At 33.3% G+C, this 12,840-nt stretch overlaps 1 long non-coding RNA gene across 1 annotated transcript in view; it reads left to right on the forward strand.

Annotated features, from left to right (window-relative positions):
• Positions 1 to 12,637, forward strand: part of LOC308497624 — a 113,831-nt gene extending 101,194 nt beyond the window's left edge. Inside the window, exons 3-4 of the long non-coding RNA XR_013993352.1 lie at positions 7,359 to 7,553; positions 10,640 to 12,637. This is a non-coding gene — a long non-coding RNA (uncharacterized lncRNA). The remainder of the gene's footprint in view (positions 1 to 7,358; positions 7,554 to 10,639) is intronic.
• The last annotated feature ends 203 nt before the right edge of the window (positions 12,638 to 12,840 follow it).

Genomic DNA, 12,840 nt, shown 5'->3' on the forward strand with positions numbered 1-12,840 from the left:
TTCATCAATGTTAAAATGGTTATAGTAATATCCAAATATAGAGTGTTGTTGCAAGGATTAATGACAATGTGTGCAAAGAATCTGGCACATAATAGCTACTCAATAAAGTATAACCATTATAGCTCAATAAAGTATAACCATTATAGCTATTTTAAAAGAAAAAAAGTAATTAATACTGAAAAACAAATGAGGTTCAAAATAAGGAAAAGTGAAAAATGCTGAAAAACTGGTCCAAGAAATGTAAACACAGAGTCAAGGTATAGAGAGGTAAGAACTTTACTCCTAAATCTGCCTCTAGGGAGGTGAATATAAATAAATGACTTAAGCTGTGGACTCCAGTTGCTTCCTCAGTAAAATGAAATAGTTGAACTTGGCTTTAAAAATCCTATGATTTTCTTACGGTTACTTTTAGGGAGAATAAGAATGTGAATTCCAGATACAGGAGTTGGTTGAACTGTTGAGTAATTACTGTACATTCTCTCCAGCTTCCTGTTCTCTGAGCCAGCACATCCCGCCTCCTCAAACACACTCTCCACCAAGGTCTCAAAGAACCTAGAAATAGGGACTAAGCCGGTAGCCAGCCAAGTTACAATCAAGAGTTCTCTTCAAGTCAGGTGTGAGGATTTAGAATGAGTGTCCCACTCACTATTGGTGATTATTTCCCCCATGTTACAGTAAACACCCAACCAAGACCTGTTGCATCTCTTAAATACTACAAACTCGTTGTCTCCCAATCACAAACCCCATTCATTCCCAGTGTTTGCTTGCTTACTTTTCCCCTCCATGTCCTCTCTTCTTCCACACCCACTTCTCGTTAGTTTACAATATATATAACTCTTCCTTACCAATTGCTGTATAAAATAATGTTGTACAATTGTACCATGAAAATAACATCATAAAAATATTCCATGATTTGTTCAAGCTCCTACTTACTTATGTACGTTTATCTGATTCCCAAGTTTTATTTCTATGAATAATCCCTCCCCCTACGCGCAAAAAAAAAAAAAAAAAAATTCAACTTACACAGTCTTTATACATGAATGCTTTTATTTCTATAGGATAGAGTACCACTGTATAGTATTTCTGGTTGAAAAATGTGTTCTGAATTTTAATTACTACTCAATTGATTTCCACAAGAGCCTGCAACAATGCATATTTCCACCATTCATATCTGAAAATGTTTTTCTATGATCCTCACCTGTAATAGGTGTTATTCTTTTTGTAATTTTTGCCAATATGATATGAGTGTAAAATAAATTCTCAATATTACTTTACTTGGATTTCCCTGAAAATTGGGGATAGAGAGGGGCTCAACTTATTTTCATATATGTATTTGTGATTTGCATTTGCTCTTCTCTGAAACACCTGTTTATAACTTTTGCTTGTTTTTCTACTGTTTTATTTCTTTGTTATCAATTTTAAGAACTTTTTCTATGTTATAGATGGTCATCATAAACTATGTATACTGGCCATATACTTTAAAAATATTTCCCCCAAATGTTTATTTACTGGATTTGCTTTTGCTACACACGAAACTATTTCAATTTTGCATAGTTAAATATTGTGATATTTTATTTTCAAGTTTCATTATTGCCTTTTTATTTAAAAAGTTCTATTTCAAATCCTCTAAATTTCTTGAAATAGTATAACCTTTATTTTTTAACGTTTAAATTATAATGTTGCTAAAATTTCTTTGAATATAGTGTGAAATAGGGATTCAAATAAGTTTCCTTTCAGATGGTCAGCCATTTGGTTCAGTACCATTTATAAACTGAACCATTTTCTTCCCATCAAATTGATTGTCCAGTTTTTTAATATATTAAATTTGCATTATTACTAGAAGGCTAAGCTAATACCATACTGTTTTGGTTTTAGAGTGACTGGAGGCAGTTAGGCTACTATAGTCAGTTCTTCACTCTCTCTTACCATGTGACCCAGTGAACTGAATATATTTCCCACATCCCACTGATGTTAGGCCTGGCCATGTGGCTTGCTTTGGCCAGCAGAAAGTGGGCAGAAGTGACAATGTACTAGTTTCAAGCCAAGGCCTTTGTCTTCCTGTGAATCACAATGATAAGAACATGCCCACATCCCACATGATCCAAGAAGAATGTGAAAACAGACCTGAAACAACCTGAAACCTGGATTCAAGCCCAGTCATCACAAAGCCAGAGGAAAAGCCATCGCAGCCAACCTGCAGATACAGTGAGAAGAAGAAATGCTTATTGCTATAAACCACTGAGTTTTATGCTGTTTGTTATACATGATTATGGCAGTAAAATATGATTACTATAGTATGATCTAATATGTAGTAAGGGAACCCATACCTATTTGTTTTCATGTACTTTTAGCTATATATGTATAAATATCCTTGCATAGGAAGTTTAATATCATATATAATCCAAAGGTTAAAGAAAAACAGAATTAAGTTGCTATTATAATTACATCATGTCTTCCCACTTTATTCAGAACTTTTTTATATCTGTAATGTAATTTTACAGAATTTTTTACAGAATTTTTCTTGAAGTGAATTCTTTATCACATAGTTTGTCTTTATTAGAAATGGATTATTTCCCCAATTCTATTTCTACCTTGTTATTGCCAGTAAGGATAAAGTTAATAATTTCTGCATATTAACCTTATTTCTAGCTACATTATCAAATTCCTGTATTAAACCTTTAAAAGTTTAAAAGTTTTCTTTATTAGAGTATTGAATTTTTAAGGTACCCAATCATATCAGTAGACTAAAAGATGATTATATCTCTTTTTCATAGTAGTTATTGGAATTTAATTGTACTGTTTTATTGTGGTCAATGTAATGCAAAGTCTTGGTAGACAGCATTATGGAAAGCAGCATAATTGCAGCTTGGATGAGGAGCTAAATATACAAATGGAAATGTTATGGAAAATAAATATATGTTATATTAGAATTGAGTGTAAAAGGATTTAGCAGCACTGCAATGCTGGCGTTAAACTGTAGGTACCATTACAGACTAAAAAGAAAACAAAACACAAATTTTTAAAAAAATAAAGCGATTTCATTGTCTATCACTAAGTAATCTATGAGGGGAGTCATGGTACCAAGCAAAATATCCACGTAGAGCAAGCTGCTTTGCTCCTCTAGCACTTAGATTTTGATCTTTGATCTTTTCATTATAAGTAACCTGTTCTTTGGGGCAGAAGAAATATCAAGATGGGCCTGGATAACGTTGTTGCTAGAAAACAAAGATGCTTTTTTAGAATGAATTTTTTTTTTTAATTTTTATTCAATTTATTTAAACTGAAAAGAAAAAAAAAATTCACCCATTTCTCCCATTCCCCACTTCTTGTCTCTTTCAACAACCAATCTGTTCTCTGTATCTGTGAACTTGGGCTTTTTGTGTTTGGATTTTGTTTGTTTTGTTTTGTTTTTCAGAATTCACACATAAGAGAGATCATACTATATTTGTTTTTCGCCATCTGATGCTTTTTAAATGCCTGGGATAGTGCTGAAAAACACAGAGGAATATCTAAAGGGGTTTGCACTAACCAACTATAACAACATGAGAATCAAAAGGAAAAAAATTATGGTTGACTGAATCAGGTTGTGTTTGGAAAAGGCATTCATCTATAATGATACTCAAAAAATAAAAATAGAAAAATGTAAAAAAAACTGACAAATTTATATAATTTTAATGAGAGAAAAATAATGATCTATACAGGTCTTCTATTTATGCTATTAAGTATGCATATTTATTTGTAGAGAATACATACGCAGTTTCTTTATTCATTCTATGTACACTGAATAGAGAAAACTGGAAATAGATTGAATAATATCAGAGAAATTGCCCCCGCCAGAAAAATAGGCATGATCTATATGAAGAAAATTTTACATCGCTTTTGAGGTATAATATATAAAAATAAACAACTGAAAAAGCATGCCATATTTTTTTCTGGAAGACTCAACATAAAAATAATTATACACCTGAAACCTATGTAACTTTACTAACAATTGTCACCCCAATGAACTTTAATTTAAAAAAATGTATCAATTTTCTCTAATTAGGTCTATAAATTTATTGTGACCTGAATAACAATTAAGGTTGCTTTGTTTGGTTGAAGAAAATTTCTTTAAAAAAATAAAAAAGAATTTTGAAAGTATATTTCCTAACACATATTAAAACAAACTTAAAAAAAAGTAAGTTCAAAAGTTTAGAAAGTGCTAGAAAAATATGCAAATCATAAAAATACTTCATAAATGATAAGAAGGAACTTCAAATTAGTGGGAAAAATTATTCATTGAACAGTATTGGAAATGGGGTAATAATTTGAAATTTTATAAAGTCTGATCCTAAATGTACTTATTATATTTAAATAAATGTAATAAAATTTTAAAAAATTGAAACTTAAATTATAAAATTATTTAAGAACCTTATAAAGGCTTAAAGGCTGTTTTAAGTCAAAGAAATCCTTTCTCTGCCTGATTTTCTGTGTTTTTCTATTTTGTTTTTTTTTTGGTGGATGCTAAATAATTTTCAGAGTTTTTGTTTTTATTTTGCTTGAGGTCAAAGTCTATTTTTCCACTTTAATATAAATGTGGTGAATGATATTTATAGTTTTTCTTTTCTAAACCATCCTTCATTTCTGTGATAAATAAAACTTGATCATGGCTCACTAATATTTTAATATACTTTGTTAGTTGTGTCAGAGAAGAAGAAATTTTCCTTTACCCTTTTAGTTTCTTCTGGTCTAAGAATTAAATTGACACGTCACAGATAAACAAGAGAAAATCAAATATAATTTCATACAGATGAGGATTCTGCAAGAATGTGGGGGGCACAAGGACAAATCAGGCAGTTGAGGCTTATATGCTATCTGGAGAAAGGGAAAGAGGGTAGTGTTTGGAACTCACAGGGGAGGAAGGCAGTTCACATGGAGATGGAGAAGCACATGTTTGGTAAACAAATGTTTGCTGTCCATGCAGAGACAATGTGACCCAGAGTGGACTCTGATCTCCAGGTCCTGCCAGTCTCCCCCATCACAAGCCCATATTCTTTGTAGATATCTTTGGTGATAGTTCTGTTCTGGAACAGGCCCTTTCTCTACACTCAGTTGGGCAATTAAGGGAGAGAGAACAAGAAAAACTTTCTGAGTCTTCTGTTTCTTGAAAATAAGCCTAAATTAATCCTCATGCCAAAGAGACACATTTTGGGGTGGCAAATTTTGTTCCCTTACAATTGGTTTGCAAATATTTTCCTTGGAACTATTCTATCTATGGTCACAAGTGACATTAGTCTATGACTTTTGTTTTTTCGTACTATGTTTGGTTTAGTATCAAAGTTATATTGGTCTAATAAAATAAGTAGCAAAATATCTCTTCTTTTTCTATTCTCCATGAGAGTTTGTATAAAATTGGAATAATTTGTCTACTATTTGGTATAGGGCATCTATATAACTATCTGGATTTCATTTGCTTTGTATGGAAAATTTTAACTTCTGATTAGGTTTATTTAATAGCATTAGGACTATTCTGGATTACCACTTTACCTTGAGTAAATTTCAGAAAATTGTATTTTTCTATGGGATTGTTAATTTCATCAAATTCTGTTCTCTTCCATAACTTCTGTATAACAAACCATCCCAAAACCTAGTGAATTAAAATAACACAATAATTTATTGTGCTCACTAATCTGCAGTTTGAATAGGGTTTAGTTGGATGGCTTGTTCCTGCTTCTCAGGCATTGGCTGAAGGGCCTAACTGAAGCTGAATGATCCACTTCCAAGATGGCTTACTCACATGGCTGGTAAGCTGTCTGCTTGGGACCTGAGCCAGGGTTGCTGGACTCCATGTGGGTATCTCCACAGAATTGCTTGGATTCAATAAAGCAAGATGGATTGGCTCCAGGCAAGAGTGTTCTAAAAGACAGGAAATGGAAGCTGCCAGTCTTCTAAAGTCCGAGTCCAGTAAAGGAGTACACTATCATTCTCCACATTCTATTAGTCAAATTATCATAGAGCCCTTTCAGAATTGAGGACAACAGACATAGATTTCTTGATAGGAATGTCAAGGAATCTTTATTTCATCACAACAATTTACTCATATAAAATTTTTCATATAGTTTTATTACTGTTTAAATATCCTGTCTGTAGTAACATTTCAATTTTTCATTTCTATGTTTCTCCCTTCCACTGCTTGTTTTCAGTCTTTCCAGTTAATTTTTGTCTCTTTTCATGGAATCAAATTTTAGCTTAGTTGATTCTATTATAGTTTTGCTGTCGATTTTATTAATCGTTTTCTTCATTTTTTCATTTCATGTTATTTTTATAAGGTTAATTCTGCCATTGTTGTAATTTTTTTTTGATGACCTTTCTTTTGATACAAGCAATTAAGGTAATGTATTTTTTCCTTTAAGTAACTACAGACAAGAGCTATCACAGCAGGCCTGACTTCTTTCCTTCAAAAGGCCTTCTTACAGGCTTGGGTCTTGCTAGCATCTAGCAACCTGGATTTGAGAGGGCTCCTGCCATTGATTGATAAAAGTGACTCACTGTACATGGTTTATTCTGAACATCAGTTTCCATTATGGGAGTCTGGATTTTGCGTACTTATCCAGCAAGGGGTACCTATGTGACGAGTCCCCTGTAAAAACTCTGGTCATTGGGTCACTGAGATTCCCTGATTGGCAATATTTCAGATGTGCTGTCAAAACATCTTTGCAGGGTGAATTAAGCACATCCTGGTGTGATACCACTGAGAAGAGACTCTTGGAAACTTGTTCTTGTTTTCTGCCAAACCCTGCCACCCCCATGCTTTTTCCCATGGCTGGTTGTGTTTGGTATCCTTTTGCTGTAATAAGTAATAGCCGTGAATACAACTATATGCTGAGTCCTGTCTTCCTAGGAAATTATTAAGCCAGAGGATTGTGTTGACGACCTCTACCACAGTAACATTTTAACTTCATCCTAAATATTTTAATATACAGTTTATTCATAATCACTCATTACTTTCTAATTTCCATTATGCTTTTTTTTATTGGACCCATTATTTATTTGGAAAAAGATTTTAAATAGTTATAATCTTTTTCAAATATTTTTATTATCAATTTCTAAACTAGCTGCATTGTGGTCAGAGAGCTCATATATGATATTAACTCTGATTTTTTTTGAGACTTGCTTCCAGACCCTAGTACATGTTCAGTTTACATAAATGATGCAGGTGTGCTTGAAAAAGTGTATGTGGTCAAATCATTATTTGCAGTTATACGTATATATGGGTAAATTATAAAACCTGGATTTCAGGGAAGACAAATTACTTAAAGTCTTTCTTGCTGGATCAATTAGAAAAAAATTGATATTTGCTACTCTTGTTTTTTTTCTAGGAATTCCACGCAGCAAGAATTCTGATACTGGGAAATGGGTACCTCCAAAACAATTAGAGGACCTGACAGATCAAAGGTCAAAGAAACTCATTGAAACTCATTGCAAGGAAATCGAGGCATTGTAGGGATGACAAAAGTGTCCAGATGGTTTTAGCTTCCTGCAGCCCTGAGATGGGTGATTCACAGAAGACCCAGGTGCCTCTTGTGATATTATAACTTATGAGAGATACATATTTGGTCTTCACCCCACTTCCTAATACAGTGTTCCCAAAACATCTGGAATTTCCTACATGAGTGATAAAGGTGTCTTTTGTTAATCACAACAAGCCCCTTTCAACCATACCTGAATGTATGTTAATGAGGTGACCTCATTATAAATTATAGCTCTAGGGATCATAAAATCTTGTCTTTATCATGTTTAGTCTTTTTATGCATAGATTTGACCCTGTTTAATATTCATCCTGAACCCCTGTTCCTATGAGCTCCCTATGAGTTCTATCTTCTAATAGTTGGCATCAAGTCCCTCACATTTAGTATATTCACTGATAGACTTTATTTCAATATTCTATCTTATTTTAGTTTAGTTTTCTTTCTTTTCTTTCTGTTTTTGACAGGTTTGTGTTTTTTTTTCAAATTATGATTCCTCTTTCCCCTTTATAATTTGTGAGCTCTGTATTTTTTCTTTTGACTTGTGTTTATCTTATTTCCAAATTCTCATATTCAAACACATATTTTCTATTTTTAATAATATACCAGCTATTCAACTATTTCTTCTCAACAAGATGTTCTATTTCCCCCCAGTTTCCCAAACTCATGCAAACAGAACACTTTTATTTTGCTACCCACATCCTCCCATGTCCTACGTTACGCTAAGATAGTTTCATATTTTTAGTTTAAGTCTTCCCCCCTTGTAGTATCTGTGACTTAAATATATCCTATCAGTTATTATTCACTTGGAGAGAGGGAGGGAGGAAAGGAAGGTGGAAAGGATAGAGGGAGGGAGGCTGGGAGGGAGGGAGGGAGGGAGGGAGGGAGGGAGGGAGAGAGAGAGAGAAAGAGAAATACCCCATGTGTCTTTTTTCATCTTTTCCTGTTCTTCATAACTTCTATACTTCATCTTTTCCAATCTTGAGGACTCTGATTTATGTGTTATTTAGTTAGAATATTTTCTTGAGTATTTTTTATCAGACTGTTTTTGTACATAGGTGACATATTCTCCATTCACAAACACTTTCACCCTTGCAGTTGAGAATTATCTTGGTTGGGTATAGAATTCTCAAGGTTTATATTCATTGATCTAATGTGTTAGTATAATTTCACCTTTTGCTGACTCCCACTGATGAGGATGAAAAAGTCCAAACCAGTTGAATACTATTTTTGCCCTTTTTAACTCACACCTTCCATCATTAAGCTTGTGCCTTTCTCTTTGTTCTTAGAGTTAGGGATTTTACCAAGGTATATCTATGTGTATCTATATTCTTAATCATCTTGCCTGGAACTTGGTGAGCTATTTCAATCTACATATTCAATTACTTTTTTATCTCAGGGAAAATTTCTTCTAATAATTATGTAATTATCAACTTTCTTCCATCTGTTCCCCATTTTTTTTTCCTTCTGGTACCCCTACCATTGGTATATTAATTATCTCTTTTCTAAATATCTTATTTTCTCTTGCCAGATTTATATTTCTTTGGTCTTGTCTTCTGTTTTAAGCTATTACTTGATTTTTCAGACCACTAATTCAAGTTTAAACAATGACTTCCTTCAACTAAATTCTCTAATAATACTTTTTATTATTATTATTATTATTATTATTATTATTATTATTTTAATTTCCAGAGGGTTGGTACAAGAGCACATAACACTGTGGGATTTAAAATACATGGCAAACAGTTAGCACTGGAAAGTGTTTTCAGCTAATTGTAAGGTTTCATATCAAAGTTCTATTTCTTGAAAAACTGGAATACTAAGCAAATTAGTAAGAAATGAGCTTGTGCAAGGGGTGGGTGTATGATAAGAAACCAATAATCAAAGTTGGAGTAAAAGTAAGGAAAACATATTGAAAATTTGGCAGCAATTCTGTCATTAACATAGAGGTCGAAATTCAAAATCAGATAATAAGGAAGCTCAACTTGTTGTTCTATCTAAAGGATGGACTAGTACTCCATAATGACCCTCTATTTGCAGAATGAGCATTCGAAGATCCAGGTATGGCTGGAGTCTGAGAATTAAACTGGCCCTGTCTGCTTCTGGAATAAAATTTCTCTCTCAGTCCCACAAACTAATAGATTTAGCGTTTGCAGGGCAGTTGAGCAAGGATGGCTCCCTGTTTATATGGGTCAGACACACTGGTTGTTTGCAAGTGAGAGGATAGATATGATCCATATTAATAGTGAAGATTACCCTTGCCCAACAATTCCAGAGTCTTTCCTGCACATTGTATGTACAGGAAGTACAGAAGCTGAAGTAGTAAGAGTGTACTATTTCCATGGATGTCTGGAATAAAATGATGGGTCTAGACTGGAAAGAGAACGTAAAATGATCGTGAGGAAAGTATAGTTCACAGAACTTTTAATGCTGCAGCTGCTATTTAGTGTGATGGAAAGAAATAAGCCACCTCAAGGTAGGAACAGAGCATGAACCTATCCAGAGCAAAAGAGAAATGGCTTGTGTGGGGAAAAAGTTGGTTGGAAAAGCATTTGAAAGGTATCATCAGTATTAGCAGAATGGTCGAGAATGGGTGTAGTGAGAAAACCTGAGAAACAATTTGGAAAATAATCAATATCCTAGATATTTAAAGGAATTCTGAAGCTATGAATACCAAGCTAGCAAACATGTTTTTGCTGAGAGAAAACAGGTCAATGTACTCATGGAGTAAAGATGGATGTTTTTCACCCATCTGACAAGTATACATTTCATGTTTTGTGACCTGTGGCTGCCTCTGGAGCTTTGATCAGTTATGAATGTTATTCCTTCATATGCAAGACCTGTGAGGGGGAAAATCCTATATAAATCATTGGGATTACTGCAACGTGCACCTCACAGCTGCATCCAGTTTGTAAATAATTGAAGAAAATTGACTTGACACGGCCTACTTCCCAAGTGAATTCAATATAGGACACATTAAAATAAAATAAAAAGTTAGATCAATGTAGTTCCATCTGGGCTTGTTATCACGTGAAGGCCATCTTATAATGAAGAATACTCAAGAATGACATATGAAACAATTGTTCCTCAGGTTGATGAGCTCAGTAATGAATTGCTCTGTTATTTCCTTCCAGGACTGATTAAAATAGCACTTGAGTTCCTGAAAATATTGAAGTGCTTATAAATGAAGCAAGCAGATATCTGGTGAAAAACAAAACCAAGCATGTTCCTACTGCGGTCAGTGTCTTCATGGTAAAACCAAACTTCCTCAGCAAGCTCATGAAAATATTTCTTTTATATTGAAGAATTCTGATTTTATGAGGGAGCCTCCTCTCCAAGTGGGTTGATTTAAGTTCTGTCTAATGTAACTGGATCAATCTTAAGAATCTGTTTCTTTATTATTTATATTATTTGCATTCTCAGGAATAGAGCCTGTCTGGGTATATGTCTTACCTAATCACTGATTCACTCAAGAATTACTTAATAAGAACTTACTTTGTGGAAGATTCAGTCTCAGTGAGTAAAATAAAGTTGAATCAGATCTAGATTGAGAAGGAAGAGCACACAGACATTCAGGAAAGTAGTTAATAGACGTTACTTACCAAGAACATGGTATATGATGATGCAGTTCATAAGAAAAGTATAAAGTATTGTAGAAGTTCATTTTTGTTTTCTTTGTTGTTAACCTGGAGAGAGATTAGAATAAGCCACTTTGAGGACGGATAGTAGAACCAGACTTTAAAAAAATAAAAAATAAAAAGTTAAGATCTACTTATATAAGAACAGGTAATACAGGGAGAAAACCCAAAGATCAAAGGAATGGAGAAATTAATAATAGTAAAATTACAAAATTTGAAGATACCACAAAGGAACATTTGATTCCATGATGTGTAAAATATCTTGAACCAAAATAATCTCCCATCTCTGAACTTTTGTAATATTTGATTAATACTTATGATATATTGCCATATATTTAAATACTTGTATGTCTTTGTGGACCCTTGAGAATAGGAATCATGTACATCTTTGTATTCCCACAGAAAGTGTTTAGTATGTGATTGGACAGCAAAAACGTTTGTCAGATCAGAATAAATATATGGAAGAGAATGGTCTTAAAAAATAGTGTTTGTGAAACACCTCCTCTCATTACTTTTTGTTCTTTTTTTCACATCATATTAATAAGATTTGATTTTTGCATCTCTTCATTCTCCTTAGTTTCTTTTATTCATTTTATTACAGTCCTTTAAAATGCACATCTCATTACTTTCTTCAATTTTCATGTGACATGACATCATTTCCTTCATGCCCCTCATTAGATTATTTAACGTGCTCATCTCATTACACCTTTCCCATCTTGCATCTCATTATACCCCTTAAACATGCACATCTCATTACACAGTCCTTACATATCTCATTACACGATTCCATTTCTGTATCTCATTGTCATTTCATTTCTGCATCTTATTACATTAAAACATAGTTCCCATTATCTTACATATTTTGAAAATTTATATACTCTCCCTTCCTTCTTTTATGCATCTAATTATACTGCCTCTCTTTTATGTGACCAGCTCATTACACTCTTCCTTTCACCCATCTCATTTCAGCCCTGAAGGATGCCCATCTTACAGGACACTTCCTGAGACAGCTCATTAAACCATCTCACGTATTCACTTCATTACAACATTTTAACATATATGTCTTATTACACAGAACTCTTCATGAATCTCATTAAAATCTTGGAAAGTACATATCCCACTGCCCTCTTCTATCTTATGCATCTTGTCACTACACCACAAATACACATCTCATTAAAATATTTCTTTTTACTATTTTTAATACGTCCCTTTATTATAAACTTCCTACCTGCTAATATTTCAATACTTCACTACATGTTTGGTTTTGTATGTACAAGAATGACCACATATCTTGCAAAAAAGGGATTTTCTTAAATAGTGTTTCATATGTCTTTAAATCATTGTATTACTATATTGATGCTTCTCAAACTTGGTACCCTAGGGATGTTAATAGATAGGCAGTAATAATATGTTAAACTAACTTTGGGTTAAGAAGTTTCTAAGTGTACAAAGGTTAATCAAAATTAATGAATTAAATTAAAAATTTGCATTCTTATTTCATGACTACTTGGAGATTTTTCCATGGTATTGAGAACTATACATATTCATAAAGGAGGTCTGGTCTGGCCTACACCATTTCTCAGATGAATCAGCCACATGTCCTAGCCTCAGACGATATATTAACTGCTTCCAGAATTTGTGTTCCATAGAGCACAATTTAAGGAAGGCTGCAATGTAATATTTTATATACACACATA

Source organism: Rhinolophus hipposideros, assembly GCF_964194185.1.
Source record: "Rhinolophus hipposideros genome assembly, chromosome: 5".
NCBI classification, from domain to species: domain Eukaryota; kingdom Metazoa; phylum Chordata; class Mammalia; order Chiroptera; family Rhinolophidae; genus Rhinolophus; species Rhinolophus hipposideros.